At 41.2% G+C, this 14,725-nt stretch overlaps 1 long non-coding RNA gene across 2 annotated transcripts in view; it reads right to left on the reverse strand.

The window, feature by feature from the left end:
* Positions 1-1,986: 1,986 nt before the first annotated feature.
* LOC116592740 overlaps positions 1,987-14,725 on the reverse strand; it is a 150,053-nt gene continuing 137,314 nt past the window's right edge. For both annotated transcript variants that reach the window (XR_004286597.1, XR_004286600.1), the window contains exon 5: positions 1,987-4,343. This is a non-coding gene — a long non-coding RNA (uncharacterized LOC116592740). The remainder of the gene's footprint in view (positions 4,344-14,725) is intronic.

Consider the following 14,725-nt stretch of genomic DNA (forward strand, 5'->3'; position numbering starts at 1 on the left):
TTCACATAAATGCTGTACAAAGTTTCATCATTAACGTACCACAAAGTATTCATCCATCCCCCTTTTGATGGACATTTAGATTTCCAATTTGTGCTACTACACACAGTCTTGCTGCTGTAAACATCCAGGGACTCTCCCTTCCTATGGAAGCATGTATACAACAAGAGTTCTTCAGTGAGGCAGGTTAACTGCAGATAGTTCTAGCTGCTGGGTCACCCAAACTTCACTGCATACTGTTACAGTTTTCCAAAGTGATTACTACAGTTTTCTCTCCCATCTGAAGAGTGTAACAATTCCTGTTGCCCTACATCCTCACCAATCCTTGGTACAGTACTTTCCAATCTTTTAGTTTTTGCTAACCCGAGGAGTACAAAATGCTATCTCATTGTGCTTTAACTTGCATTTCCTTGATTACTCACTAAGTTGGATTTTTCTCCCCTACGTTTATTGGTCATTTAGGTTTTTTCCAACCATGAAGTTTGTTTCTTTATTTTTCTATTAGGTCTTTTTCTTATCAGTTTGTAAGAGTTCTTTGTGAATTCTGGCTACAGCTCCTTTCTTGATAATATGTGTTGAAAATACGTAAGTTCTTAATTACAAAAAATATGAATGCAACAACTTTTTTCATTCATGATTTGTGCTTTTGCACCGTGTTTAAACATTCCCATCCCAAGATCACAAATATTCTCTTATATTTGTTTCTGTAAGTATTAAATCTTTTCATATTTATATGAATCCATCTGGTATTTATTTTTTTATAGAGTATGTCTGATATGATCCTTACACACAGGGGGAAATGATGTGAAAATGGAGGCAGAAACTGCAGTATTATAGTGACAAGCCAAGAAACCCCAAGTATTGTCAGTAAACACCAGAAGCTAGGAAGAGACAAGGAAAGACTCCTCTCTGGTGCCTTCCAGAGAGAGCCCCACTCTGCCAACACCTTCATTTTGAACTCCCAGCCTCCAGAACAGTGATGGTGTAAATTCCTGATGTTATAAGTCATCTAGTTTGTGACATTTTGTTATGGCAGCCACCAGAGACTAATACAATCATATGGAGCATCCCAGCACCTCTTGTTGAAAGCCCACCTCTCTGCTAATCTACAGCGTCGACTGTCACTTTGCCAACTGATTAATAAGACCAGTTCTGTCACGGATTCCATATACATGGAATATACATGTGATCTGAATCACATGTATACACACATATACATGTGATCTGAATCTAGGCTTTTCACTCTTGATGCTCTGGTCCATCTCTAACCCTGCAGTTAAACTACAGTGCCTTAATTTCCAGCTTTGCATTAAGTCATGGGCAGGGTAAGTCCTCTTATTATTTCTGTTCTTCTCTCTTCCATATAAATTTTAAAATCAGTTTATCAAGTTTCAGAAAAAAAACTGTTGGGATTTTTTTGGAATTTAAATTTAAATACCAATCTGAGGAGAAATGACACCTTTATTTATTATTGTTTTTTAAGATTTTATTTATTTATTTGACAGACAGAGTGAGAGAACACATGCTAGGGGAGCAGCAGAAGGAAAGGGAGAAGCAGGCTCCCTGCCAAGCAGGGAGCTCGATGTGGGGCTCGAACCCAGGACCCTGAGATCATGACCTGAGCCAAAGGCAGACGCTTGATATCTGAGCCACCCAGGTGCCCCAAAATGACACCTTTAAATTACTGAGCCTTCTTACCATGATCATGACAGAGCTCTATGCTTATTAGGTCTTATATTAATGTCTCCTAATTATTTCCTTCCATAGAGGCCTTACTAGTTTAGTCCCAAAATTCTTTTATTTTCTCTTGCGACTCTAATGATGTTTTAAAAAACTATATTCTTTTTTTTTTTAAAGATTTTATTTATTTATTTGACAGAGAGAGATCACAAGTAGGCAGAGAGGCAGGCAGAGAGAGAGAGGAGGAAGCAGGCTCCCTGCTGAGCAGAGAGCCCAATGCGGGACTCGATCCCAGGACCCTGAGATCATGATCCAAGCCGAAGGCAGTGGCTTAACCCACTGAGCCAACCAGGCACCCCTAAAAAACTATATTCTTAAACGGGGACTCATTTAAATAAAAAAGATGAAACACTGTTCTTTAGAAACAGTTCCTAATCATATACTCATGCCCAGTAACCTCTTGACTGAGAATCTCATGTAGAATTCAGACATTCTAATAACCATATTAGTATCTACTATTCCAGTGCTCATTATGTGTTGGACACTACCCTAAGTATATAGTCCTCAAACCTCTGAGGTAAATTCTATTAGCCTCATTCTAAGGTGAAGAAACTGGCTTAAAGAGGTAAGGAGCCAATGAGGTAGCTCTAGAGATAAAAACCAGTACTTGGTTCCACTGCAAAACTTCTTAAATACCATTGTATTGTCTCCTGTATTGTGGTAGATGAGAATAAAAGCCACCTTAACCTCAGAATACAAGAATTATTATCTCCTAATAATCAAAATCCCCTTAGGCTGCCCAAATTCACCTGATGGGTTCTCCAAATCAAAACAGCATTCACACTGCATTCAGGGTTTCAAAACTCTTCTGATTAATTTAGAAGAAAACACTCTACAGACGATAAACATTCAACACTTTCCATAGTTACATTTAAAAAACAATTAAATAATATAGTAAACCAAGAATGTCACAAAGACCAATATTATTTCGGTTTGTTACAATGGCAATTTTAGATAATTACTCAATTACTTAAAAAAAAATTCTCAATGTTTAAATGTCGATTTTCAAATTAACTGACTCACTTTCAAGATTCAGTAATGGACCTCAGTCAGACCTAAAAACTTCTAGGTTGATGGTTACTACTGCTTCCGTGGGCAAGTCAACATCTGACTAATCTTGTAATTTCCGTGATTACACTACTGTTTTATGTGTAAATTCTTTCTTACTATATTAGTCACAGAATCACCATATCAGAGTGCCAGTAATCTTTTGACATCCAGTCAATACCAAAGAATCCTTAGTTTCAATGCATAAAAAACTGATCTCACCTTATGTTAACAAATAATCCGTGAATGACATCTACTTATTTAATTACATCTGTTTGTGTTCTCTGATGCTACAAATATTTATTAGACTTCTTCCAGGCACTTGGGTTACATCATTTAACAAAACAGAACACAATTCTCCCTATGAGAACAAGCCAACCAACTGGCAAAAAAAACCCCACGGGCCCAGCACCCTCCAGGTGTGGTTCTTAGAGGAGTGCTCGGGAACAGCCGATTGGCCTATTAAATCACATGTGTGCAATACACCTGAAATTAACACCATTATCAATATTAATGTATGTGAGGCAAAGTGCTAGATATGCCTGCATATTGAACAATGCTGTTTGGTAAGATAAAATGCAGCAGTACTTTCAACGTAAGAGCTACCAGAGTCTTCTTAAGATCAGTAATTTCACTGGATGAGAGAAAATGATGATTAAAAAGCAATGGCATTTTTCCTACGCCCATTTCAGTGAACTGCTGGTATCCCTGCAAAACCCCAGTAATTGGCAACTTATTAAAAATACAAAGAGCAGCAGTGGTGGCAGAGAGAACAACAGCAGGTCGGTCTAAGCACAGCGGAGCTTCGCAGCAGCCGCAGGCGGCTGTGCAGTTGCTCGGTAGTCAATTACTCTCACAAAAGAGCATCAATGAGGGCAGGTAGCCCCCAGGTCGGCTGCACATGTTATCGTTCAGAGATACATCATACTCACAAATAGTGGTGCAAGCATTAAAGATCCAAGTTCCACAAACTGCCACGCAACACGCAACATTTACTCCAGCTAATCATCTGGAGGCTTTTTCTGAATATGGTGGAACAGAGGAAGCAGAAAGGCAGGTCACCAGTGGGGAAGACGTACATTGCCTGGGTTCTACCAGTCGCTGGGAACCACAGTGGCAGCTGGTGATTCTTGAATGACCAGCCCTGGACACCGACCACAGCATCCTCAACCAGAAGGAAAAAAACAGGACTTGTGCTCCCACTTTACCCTAATGGTCTGTGAATAAACAGCAGACTGAGGTTTCACAGGACTGACCAAAATTTGCATTAAAAGATCCTGTCCCACACCTCCTTCTCTTAGAATTAAGCAACCAAGAACCCGAAGAGACTAAGCATGGTACCAGTGGTTTCTGAAATACAAAAGACTATTCATAATCTCTAATAACTTAAAAGAGATGTGGCAACACATAAAGACAAACAGTTACATATTTTGCTCAACATTCTGCATTACAATGTTTCTTCTCTTTCCCTTTCCTTCCCTTTCGTTTAGGCTAAGGATGAGAAGTAGAGGGCTGAAGAAGGCAGTGCTATGTGGGTAGAAAGAGGGCAAGATGGAAATCTGAGGAAGGAAAGCAAAGGAGAAAGAAATACATCACAACGGGCAACGGAGACAAGCAGGGGGTCCAAGTTGAGGCTAGCCACTAGCTTCCCACCCCACAACCAGATCACTGCACCCTGCAGAAAGCTGTGGCCAGAATTTTCAGCCATTTCTGGAGGTACTTCTGAGCTGCACCTGCCATGTGGCAGGAAATGAAAACAAAACACAAAATCGCAGAAGCAGAAGGCCTCACCACACAAGAATGTTCTGATGGCTGAACCTAAGGCTATATAAAGAAAGAAGATACCAGATCTCAAAATTTCATCTCAAATACGGAACTTATTGCAACTGTAAAGATCTTCCATAGTGGCCACGATCCAAGTAATCATTAAAGAGTTTATCGGGCTATCATCCCATTATCTATTTCACTGCACACTTGTACACTTTTGCATTCGTAGACATACCTGGCAGAGATGAAAGTAGAAGCAAAGAGCATTCTCATGAAGCTGATTTCTGTTATGGAAGAAATGGTGGGCCGTGGATTGATGGAAAGAGGAAGGTGGATCATACAGCCAGAAGCAATCCTGATGGGAATCCGTTAAGGGGGTGAGGCAGACCTTGGGCAGTGGGGAAAACCTGGCAGGTTGTGACATGTGAAGTCTTTGTGATGCACTAGAGTGCCCTGACAGCTGGCTGGGAAGCACCAATAGCTCAGGACTAAAAATGTGCTTTGTTTTGAGCTATCGGTGAAGTTTGTTAAACAACGCTGCCAACACCAATAATTAGTTCTACCACACTTAACAAGAGGGGCTGGTAATCACTGGCCAACATTTTTTGAAACCTGCTAGTAAGGTAATGCCAAGCTGCAAAACGGAACCTCATTCAACAGAGACCTCGGCCTCAACACAGTCTAACACAACGAATGAATGGGCCCGATGTCCTCCTCATTAAATTCAAAAGTATGTTAAAACAAAAGGGTAGTGAAGATCTGGGCAAGAAAGGCAAGAAAGAAAAGACATCAGAAGTGTGGAAGAAAGGATGGAAGCAAGGTCGACGGGCTGTCACTTCTGAAATATGCAGCAGTACCAACTCCTGGGTGATAATCAGAAGAGCAGAGGTCCAACCACGCATGCGCCCCTTCAATGCATGGGCAAGAACTTGAGATCCATATGGGCCAGAGATATGGAGGAAACATTGTTTAGAAGATTTTATTTATTTACTTGAGAGAGAGCGCACAGGCAGCGGGGCATGACGGGGCAGAGGGAGAAGGAGAAGCAGACTCACTGCTGAGCAGGAAGTCCCCCATGAGGCTCGAGGCTCGATCCCAAAACCCGAGGACTGTGACCTGAGCCCCCCAGGCGCCCCTGATGACACATTCTGGTCTTCACAAAAGCTATGAGGGTGATTATTCACCAGTGTGATTCCCTATCCCCAATTTGAGAAACAAGTCATTTGCAACCTTGAAGTAACACACAGATCAATCTTTTAAAAAAATGACCTTTCCTTTTGAAAGACCCGACTCCTTCTGTTTCACAGTCCTCAAGCAAATCTCATCCTACATGAATTTATACATGCTCAAAGGTAGCAACGGTTCATTTACATTCCGTCACTGAGTGCAGGAATCACAATCTATTTGCAATATAATGCCCTAAAAATAAGTTATTTGATTCTTTCAAATGTGAAAGGTAACAAACAAGTGGAAATATTCTTGTTAAACTACTAAGAGAAACTCGGTGATTTGTAAAATAGGTCTGCCGGGGTAGGGTGCAGGGGAGAAAGAAAAAAAGAAAAAGAAAAGTCATTTGGAGGTTTTAAAAGCCTATTTTGGTTTTTAAAGCAGCATTTGCAACAGGGTATATAAGAATATAAACATCAAATTAAGTGACTTTAGCTAAACAAAACAAGTATGAATTCTCTGACTTTCAAAATCCACCGTGAAAACTTTTCAAAACCTGGCATATAGTATTTTCTTGGCTTATACTACTTGAGACAGAAGTAACTTTAACGTGGCCACCTGGGTGGCTCAGTGGGTTAAAGCTTCTGCCTTTGGCTCATGATCCCAGGGTCCTGGGATTGAGTCCCGAGTCAGGCTCTCTGCTCAGCGGGGAGCCTGCTTCTCCTTCTCTCTCTGCCTGCCCCTCTGCCTACTTGTGGTCTCTGTCAAATAAATAAATAAAATCTTTTAAAAAAAAAAAAAGTAACTTTAATGTTTCTTAGTGATCCATATTAAATGATCCTTTCAAATTTGGGCAAACTCATTCTAAAATTATTTGAACATGGGCAAATTTCCACATAGAAACAATGTTAGGGGCACCTGGGTGGCTCAGTGGGTGAAGTGAGTGCCTTTGACTTAGGTCATGATCCGGGGGTGCTGGGATCCAGCCCCTGCTCAGCGGGGAGCCTGCTTCTCCTTTTCCCTCTGTCACCCCCCTGCTTATATTCTCTCACTCACTGTCAAATAAATAATAAAATCTTAAAAAAAAAAAAGTAAAGCAACACCTGAGCATAGAGAAATCTGGAATTAAGCCAATATTTCATATTCCATGTTGCTCAAGGTCCACAGGCACATGGCAAAGAACTGCAGACAAGTATCCCCACGGTCTGTTTTTTTACATCACTCTTAACAAATCCACTAAAAGCGAAACTTTATGGTAGAAAGGTAATCAAAGGTTTTTAAAAGTTTCTGAAGCTAAGTATGCAAAAATATGTTTAAAGCAATTTTAAGACTACAGTATTTATAAAAGCAAAAAACCAAAAATCTAAATATTCAGAATAGCTACTGTTTATGGAGTGCTTGCTACGTGACACACTGAAGTGCGGGTACTCTGCATGTTTCATGTCATTTTCAAGATGAGAATACTCTTAGATGGGGACTAGTAACATCTCCAATCTGCAGATAAGAAACTGGAGCACCACGAAGTTGAGTAAGATTTCTCAGTTGCCGGAGGGCTGGGATCCGAATTTAGAGCAGAAGCCCCAACACAACAGTGCACTGATTCTCAGGACAGGGAGCTTAAAGAAACTACAGCACCCAAGCAGAATGGTGGGGGGCAGGGGTGTGCGGGGAAGGGGCAAAGGCTTTGCCTTCTGATTGCTGACCATTGTGATTCCTAGGAATGCAGCAAGCGTAGCACATCATACTCAATATAATCTACAATATATATTATACACACAGCCATATCTACATAAATAAAATGCTCAAGAGAATATGCATCCGTTGTTAACAGGGGTAGAACTGAAGGAGAGTGGGGAGGAATTTTAAAATGAGAAATAGGGGAATTACAATTCTACATACTTCTCATGATCTGAATGTTAGGCAAGAATATTACTTTCTAAATTCTGAAACGATTTCAAACTTCGAGAAAAGTTGCAAATATGGTACAGAGCAAGAACTCCTTATCCCAGAACTGCTGAGAATACGCTGTCAGTCTCATGTTCCACCACCCCAAATACTTTAATGTATGTTTTTCTTTTAAAAATTCTTCCAACCACAACACAACTATCAAAATCAGAAAACTAACACTGATACGTTACTTCCATTTAATCTTCAGGCCCCACTCAAGTTTTGCCACCTGTCCCAGTAGCGGTCTTCATGGCAAAGAAACAGCGGCATTCAGCTGACTTGTCTCTTTAGTGTCTTTTCAATTTGAAATGGTTCCTCACTCTTGCTTGGACTTGACACTTTCGAAGATGATTGCAGGCCATTTAATTTGTAGAACGTTCCTCAGTATTTATAAAAGCATGTTTGATGTTTCTCCTGATATGATTCAGGTCCTGTACCTTGGCAAGAGTATCACTGAGGTGATGCTGTCCTCGCATTGCCTCCTATCATGTGACACAATTTCAGTGCCGGCCCATTCTGGTGAGACTGACTCAGATCACACTCAGTTAGGGTGGCGTCTGCCACACTTCTCCGCTGTACTCTTTCCCTCATGGTATTCAATAAGTATTTTGTGGGAAGGTATTTTGGAATTTAAATAACCCATGCCTTGAACTCTGAATTGATTTAGAACTCCATACATAGGTTTTACTGCAAAGTAGGTGGAACTGTGTTAAGAACCCTTTGTTTTCTCTTACTCGACAGGTTTTAATCAATGACATCTTAAATTTTGATAATCAAATTATCCCAGGTTTGGCCCAGTGGGAGCCCCTTCAAACTGGCTTCTGGGTCCTTCTGAAGTGTCTCTATCATTTTGTGAAAATGTCTTTGCTTTTCTAGGACAAGATATTTCAGGTTCATTTTAAACTTTCCTGCTCTAAATCCTATAATCAGCCATTCTTCAAAAAGCTGGAATTCCTTTGAGTAGAAAATGGTATTTAGAAGCCAAGATCTGGGCATGTGATGTGCTCATTGCTATTGGCGTATTGCTGCTTCCAGCAATGGGAAGAGCTCTATGGGAAGAGCAAGAATTGTATGCACACATGTATGTATATAAATACACAGGGTGCCAGGGTACCCCAGTCAGTTAAGTTTCTGACTCTTGATTTTGGCTCAGGTCATGATTACAGGGTTTTAAGATCAAGCCCCATGTCAGGCTCCACAGACAGTGGGAAATCTGCTTGAATTTTAATTTTCTCTCCCCCACTCCCCATTCTCGCTCACTCTCTCTCAAAAATAAAAAAGTAATAAATAAATCTTAAAACACACACACACACACATTTTACATCTATAGTATTTCTATGTTTATCAACACTTATTAAAATCTTTGAGTTCACACCAACATTCTGTTTCCAGTCTAATATCATAGGGATTATTCTAGTTTTTTCCTTTTCAGTATCTGAAGCTCTCTTCTCCAACACTGAGAATTTCTGGCTCCCATTATCCTTGATATACTTCCCTAACCAATCCATCTGTATTTAACCAATCTACCAGTGAGCCTGCCACTCCAGCCCTATGTGGGTACCTCTCCCCTCTCTTGGGCTCTGATACAACAAACCAGTCCCTCCCTGTATGTGAAGACCTTCTCATTCTACTTGGGCTGTGACACGCTTGGCCAGGACTCCTACCTTCTCTGTCTACCTCTTGGTCGCAGGACTGAATTGTTCAGAAAGGAGAAGAAAAAGAGAAAAATATTTCTGAAAATTAAATATTTAAAAATATATTTTTTAAAAAAATACTCTCCATTAAACTGGAACTTGTTATAAATCAGACAGCCAAACTGAAGTTCACTTTTGCATCACCTATGAAGAACAGGTTTGTTAAGTAAATTAATAGTGTAAACAAGCTTGTAACCCAGATGTTTAACCTACTTAAGAAAACTAATTGTTTTCAAGCACTTTAAAATCACTGGGCATGTACTTGCCTTTAATTATTATCTAATTACAAATGATTTCTATTTTCTTCATTATGACTTTGATAACTCCTCTACTTGATTATACTTTAAGAAGTACTACTTAAACTTGATAAAGTTAAACTGCTTTTAAAAAATGATTCTTTATTAATCAATTTGGCTTTTAAATTAATCATCTGAAATCAGGTTTTTAATCATTCAGTGATTGTTCTTTTTTCTTAGTTAACCTATCATGCTGCTCAAAAAGAAAATGCCTTTCACTGACCACCCAGGACTGCCCCCCAAATCTCCTACTCTGTGTGCTTACCTCACTGTCCTTACCTCACTGTCCTCCTTATGTATTATGGATGCAGTGCTGAGGACCCCCCAAAAAGCCATCAGTTCTCATCCTCTGAGTCCATACTTAAAAAACATTCCAATTTATAAGACAGGAATTCACGAGTTAACAAATGAGTCTTTACTGCATTTTCAAAGGCTCTAGGAAGAACCACGTTCTGGAGTTACTGCGCCTCATTCTGCCCCGTCCTTGTTTATGTGGCCTCAGACCAGTCAGCATGCTTTGGGCATGCCATCTTTCTTAAGAGCGAACCATTCTCCACATCCGGCTGTCATGAGGACTGAATAAGGTAATGGGAAGTACCTGCTATAAATGGGCACTTAATGAATAGAAGTTCATGACCCCCAACCCCAACCCACCTGCAGCCTTACAGAAAACCTTGCTAACATTCAGAGCAGAGTTTTCCAGTTTGGTCACACAGAACCTTAGAGAGAACCTATAGAAAAACATGGGTTATAACTGCCTCCTGATTTTTTTTTAAAGATCTTATTAATTTATTTGAGAGAGAAAGAGAGAGAGAGCATGAGCAGAGGGAGAGGCAGAGGGAGAAACAGACTCCCTACTGAGCAGGGAGCCTGACACAGGGCTGGATCCTAGAACCCTGAGACCATGACTTGAGCCAAAGACAGATGCTTAACCAACAGAGCCACCCAGATGCCCCATAGATGCCTTCTTAAATTTTATCTGCCCCTGACCAAACCAAGGGAATCATGAAAAAATATCAGCTAGAGTTCTATGACCTAAAAATGAGCAATCAACTTATCCCTTACTCAGGAGAATAGTATTGGTATTCATGGAGGAAAGAAATGAGAAATAAATAGGCTATATTTTCAATTCTGACTTCCAAATAAAGATGTCAACTAGTCTAGAAACCCCAACTGATCCTGGCCTGAGCGTCATCTTTGGTTTTTCCTAACCATCTCTGTCAAGTACCAGTGACTAAATATCAGGATTTAATATCTGATAAAAGAAGACCATGTTATTAAGAATCCATGGTGCCTTGCCTCAGTAGCTCAGTCAGACAAGCATCAAACTCTCAATTTCAGCTCAGGTCATGATCTCAGGTCCTGGGATTGAGGCCTGCATCAGTCTCCCCACTCAGCAAGGAGTCTGCTTGTCCCTCCCCTCTGCCCCTTACCCGCTGGTGAGCGCGCGCGCGCGCTCGCTCTCTCTCTCTCTCTCTCTCTCTCTCTCGCAAATAAATAAATAAATAAATAAAATCTTAAAAAAAAAAAAAAATCACAGTGTCAATAATGTGATGCCCTATGAGCTAACCTCCAGTGTGTTTAAAACAAAAACAAAAAAAAAGCTAGTCCCCAGAAGCAAACCAAGCAGAACTGAAAAGGTCCTAATACGTAAGACATTTCAAACACATGGCCTCAACATAAAACATTAGAATCAGGAGTGATTCTAAAAATTGCCAGCAAATAAAGCCACATGATCTATTTCTCAGTATGTTCAATATTTGAAATATCTAAGCTTTTGGCATGTAAGATTATGTGGTTTTGGTGTGTCACTTCTTTTAAAAGCATGAAAATTTGTTTACATGGAAGAGATGGAAGATGTAAGGGCATTCCTTCCAAACTGCCTCAAAAGCCAGATATTAAAAGAATGCAAACCAAATGCTGAGGTACCACATGTACACACCGTTGCTTCCCCAAGTTACTGCTTCTTCACAGAGAAGGATGAAGTGGTCTACGTGTCTCATCTGCAAAGCCTCCGCACTTCTGAACAGCCTCTAAGCAAAGGTCAGAAAGCATCTCCCTTGGATGTGCCAAGGGCCCAGGCTCGGAGTGCTACGTCACAGACTTCAGACAAGGGTTGGGAGGGGCAGCGCTCAGGGCCAGTGACTGAACTCCTCACCCAACAGAAGCCCAACTAGGGGTCGCCTGGGTGGCTCAGTTGGTTAAGCAACTGCCTTCAGCTCAGGTCACGACCCCGGAGTCCCAGGATCGAGTCCCGAGTTGGGCTCCCAGCTCCATGGGGAGTCTGCTTCTCCCTCTGACCTTCTCAGCTCTCATGCTCTCTCTCAAATAAATAAATAATTTAAAAAAAAAAAAAGGAAGAAGAAGAAGCAGCCCAACTAGTTACCCAGAAAAGCCGATGGAACCTACAACACGAGGGGACTCCCCTGAGAAGAGGTCCCGTCTGTCAAACTGGGAACTGGGAACTCGAAGTCCGCAGCCCCACAACCACTGCTGACGCTACCACTATTTCCGCTACAGGCAACTCTGATGCGCTGCACGTCAAGCTCTTCTCCGGTCTCGGCATCCCTCAGTCTGCTCTGGCTCTTGTCAGTTGAGATGCATAAAGGTGCGGCAGCTCAGAGAACTCACTGACTGACAGGCACTTGGTCTTCTTTAATTGTGAAATCATCTTTGTTTCCTATGAAAGGATGTTGGGCATGAGCAAGGCAGCTGGGGAAAAAACTGAGAGTTCTACATAAAAAATAATGTTGCCTAAAATACAGAAATTTATTTTTAAAAAGGGAGGCAACAGTCAACCGCACCCTTCCATGCCACCCCAAATATTTCTGTTAGGAGGAAGGGTGGCCCAGCAACTTCAGAAAGCTATTACAAAGCTACATGGTGGGGGAGAACCTTTCATGCCTGGCTTCCCCCTACGGCAGCAGAGCACAGGGCTCACGTACACAAATGCAGCAGCCAAGGCTGTGTGGGCCACTAGTTCTACCTGTGTAACCTTGGGCAAGATATTCTGTTAGCCTCAAGAGTCTTCATGAAGATTCAGTGAGTGAACATATGTAAGGCACTTAGAACGTGTGCCTGGCATTCCTCAGAGGAAGCACACAGCAAGTAATTTTATCTTTCCACTTAAAAAGAAAAAGAAATGTTTTTAAAGTAATCTCTATACTCAATGTGGGGCTCGAACTTACAACTCTGAGATGGAAATTCACGTATTCCGCCGACTGAGCCAGCCAGGTGCTCCTCTTTCCCTTCTAATATGGAAAGTTCTCACCTTCTCCAATCCAGACTCTATCTTTACCAAATCTTCCAAGTCATTTGCTGCTCCCTGGTTTTATCTTAAGGGAGCCTGGACTCTCAAACATTCACCAATATTCACCAGCATTCCCCCGAAGACTTCACCCCTGGTGATCCCACACTCCGTTTCTAGGCCAGTCCTCATTCAGCCTCAAATGAACCCTAACCAGCTGCATTCTTCACCTTGACTTGCTGGAAAAATGAAATATCTTCCCTCCCAGTGAAGCCCTGAGAGCTGGAAGATGTTTCACGGTTTTCTTCCTTCCCTTTGGTGTGGGGGTGGGAAGGCTGTTCCAAATGTTTTAGCTCTTTAGGCTCCCCTTTACCTGCTCAGACTTCCTCTTCTATTTTACAGAGAGGAGGGACTCCCATTCAGACGTCAATGTCTCTCAAGGGAACTCCCTCAAATATCCTTCCTTCTATTTCCAAATTTACTCCTCCCTCTCGAAGGCTAACCTGTCATATATGCAGTGAATCTCTTCCCACACCTCAGTTCTCTTCTTGGACGCTCAATCCCATGTTCAAGTCAATGAACTGTAAAAGCCTAGTGGGTGCCAAGTTCAGTCTGTGGATGACCAGGATACAGAGCTCTTCTCACACTTTCAATCACTACTCCTCTCCTTGCTCCTTCCCCTTAGCCTTCTCAATCATGTTTTAAAATGTAAGCCCTCCGAGGAGAAGGATTTTTATCTAATTTGTTCTCTGCTTTATCCCTAGAGATTAGCACAGCTATTAAAACACATAAGGCTCTCACACTCAATAGGTATTTGTTGAGTTAATCCAAGTCATTCTTGATTCATTTAGTCCTTCAAAAAATGCTCACAAAAAAGCAAAAAAACAAACAATCTGATCAAAATGGGCAGAGCACCTGAATAGACATTTTTCCAAAGAAGACATACAGATAGCCAATAGACACAGGAAAAGATGCTCAACATATCTCAACATCAGGGAAATGCAAATCAAAACCACACTGAGATATCACCTCCCATGTGTCAGAAAAGCTAGTATCAAAAAGACATGAAATAACCAGTGCTGGAGAGGATGCAGAGAAAAGAGAACCCTGGGGCACTGCTGGGAACACAAATGGGTGCAACCATCGTGGAAAAATGGTGCGGAGGTTCTTCAAGAAAAAAATAGAAATACTCTACAATCCAGTAATTTCACTACTGGGTATGTTACCCAAAGAAAACAAAAACACTAATTTGAAAACATATCTATATATGCACCCCTGTGTTTATCACATTACACTAACAGAGATACGGAAGCAACCTGAGTGTTCACCGACAGATGAATGAATAAAGATGATGCAGTATATACACAGACGTACAATATTAGTGGAACCCCTGTCTGGCTCCATCAGTAGAGCATATGACTCGTGATCTTGGGGTTGTAAGTCTGAGCCCTGTGTTGGGTATAGCGGTTACTTAAAAATAAAATCTTAAAAAAAAAAGAAAAAAAGGAATGAGTTCTTGCCATTTGTGACAACATGGATGGACCTAGAGGATATTATGCTAAGTGAAATAAGACAGAGAAAGACAAACACCACATGATTTTACTTATATGTGGAATCTAAAAACCAAACCAAACCAAACCAAACCCAAATCCTAAATATAGCAAACAAACTGGCGATTGCCATAGAGAGGGCTGGGGGGGATGGTGAAATAGGTGAAGGGGATTAAGAGAGGTACAAACGTCCAGTTATAAGATAAGTGAGTCATGGGGATGTAATGTATAGCACGAGGAACACAGTAACATACTGACGCTATATGGTGACAG

This window comes from Mustela erminea, chromosome 6 (assembly GCF_009829155.1).
Source record: "Mustela erminea isolate mMusErm1 chromosome 6, mMusErm1.Pri, whole genome shotgun sequence".
In the NCBI taxonomy this organism is placed as follows: domain Eukaryota; kingdom Metazoa; phylum Chordata; class Mammalia; order Carnivora; family Mustelidae; genus Mustela; species Mustela erminea.